The following is a 2104-nucleotide window of genomic DNA, read 5'->3' as shown; positions in this document are numbered from 1 at the left end:
CCCGACACTCGTCAACTGCTAGCCATGGCATCTCGCCTGCGGGAGAGTGCAGAACTATTTCAGTCAGATGAGATGCGACCTGCTAATGATCCCAAGGAGAGAGCCCCCATCCGTGTGCGAATGCTGAATGACATTCTCCAAGACATGGAGAAAAGCTTCCTGGTGCAGCAAGTGCCACCAGGTTTTTACAGGTGGGATATGTGTCTCTAAATTTATATTATTTTGCCCTTAATCACATGTTTGTGTTTAATTTTCAGAATACGTACCTTCTCTGAACATAACACTATTTAAAAAGAAACTTTAAAGCAGTTATTATGCCTACAATTTGAGAACCATCCCCCTCCCCCAAAACAAATTTCAATTGCCTAAGTATAGAATAAAGGAAACTCTGTCTAGCCGTAGCATATAGAAAATGACTAAGAATTTTTTTACATTAATTTCAGTGTGAGTCAAATGAGATATTTCTTAAAAAGAAAACGGAGTTATAGTTTGCACTGAGAGAAATATGCTTTCTTGAGTGGATCAAGAGATAGGCCCATGCTATTCTGTTCTAATAAGACCATATCTAGAATTTTGTCTTTAATTCTAGAAATTAATTTTATGAGGGAATTGAATAAGTTTAATATTCAGGGGAGAGTGAAATTTAGATGGATCTTGAAATAATCAAAGAATTAGGTATATTTGATTGGAGGGTCACAACTGAATGTTTTCTGAAAACATTTTACAAATCATCATATTACAGCATGAGACGAGTACAGCATGGTTTTGGTTTTGAAGTTCCTGATGTAGTAGAATATAAACAAAGGGAAAATGGAGCTTAAAAATTACAGCATATTTTAAAAGTTTTTATTAACTTATTCTTTTACAAGACATAAATATAAATACACACACCCTTCTGTATAATATGTGCATATATAGTGTGTGTATGTTTGATAATTTAAAATATATGTACATGTATATATGTATATATCTGTGTGTGTATATATATATATTATACGTGTGTGTGTGTATAATTTTAACGTAGTGTAAAGGTCTAAATTTGTGGCCCCTTATGAATGAGAGTTTTGGGCTAAACAGTCCTCCTGTCTCATTTTTCCCCCAACACCTCTTTGTCTTCTGCCTTTCTCATGATAAACCCTGGACTGGACATACTCTGTATGAACAAAGGATATAACTAAAGCTACAGAATTGATGCATAGGTATGGAAATCTTACTTAAATATGAGAAAAAAGTTTCTAGCAAATAGTGTTCTTAAAAGACTGAATGTGGGCTGGACAGTTGGCTCAGTTGGTTAGAGCATGGTGTTGTAACACAAGGGTTTAGATCCCCATACAAGTGATATGCCAAAAAAAAGACTAAATGTGATGCTTTTATAAGTCAGTGAACGCACTATCATAGAAGATATTAAAGCATAGGCTGGGTAGCCCTGTGCACCTGAATATTTGGATTACATAAGACTGAAGGTGCTTTTTAGTACAAAAGTTCTATAATCTGACAAGTCACTTATTCTCTCCACACCTTCATTTCTACATCTACAAAATGAGATGATGGAATGAGACTTTTTTATAATGAGATCTTTTCCACTTCTGATATTTGGTGATTTACCTTTATGATTTTATATTCAAATCACACTTAAAAGCCATATTTTATATTATTTCTTCTAATACTATGACTATATCATAAGACTTTGGAAAATATTCAGTTATTACAATGGATATTTTTTTTTTCCTTTTTGTCTTTTTTCGTGTCCGGCAACGGACCGCAACCCTCAGTGTCGCGCCCGTACCGGACTGGGACCGGCAATGGGATCGCAACCCTCGGTGTTGGGCCCGCACCTCGCTCAGCCAGTGAGTGGGAACCGGTCCGTATGTGGGATCCGAACCCTCAGCGGTAGCACCACCGCGCTCCCAAGCGGCGCACTGTAGCAGTGCGCCACCGGGGCAGCCCTACAATGGATATTTTTAAAAGCACTTTTTATGCTCCGTGTATTTTATTAGGCATTAGAGACATAGCAGTCACCTCAAGTTAAAAACATTTGCCCTGATGAGGTATATTCTGGTGGTGGAAATGGGGAAACAGAATGAACAAGCTAGTAAAGTAAAAT

This window comes from Galeopterus variegatus, unplaced genomic scaffold, assembly GCF_000696425.1.
Source record: "Galeopterus variegatus unplaced genomic scaffold, G_variegatus-3.0.2 Scaffold5964, whole genome shotgun sequence".
Lineage (NCBI taxonomy): Eukaryota > Metazoa > Chordata > Mammalia > Dermoptera > Cynocephalidae > Galeopterus > Galeopterus variegatus.
The sequence above is the reverse complement of the archived record's forward strand: the minus strand, read 5'-3'. Positions refer to the sequence as shown.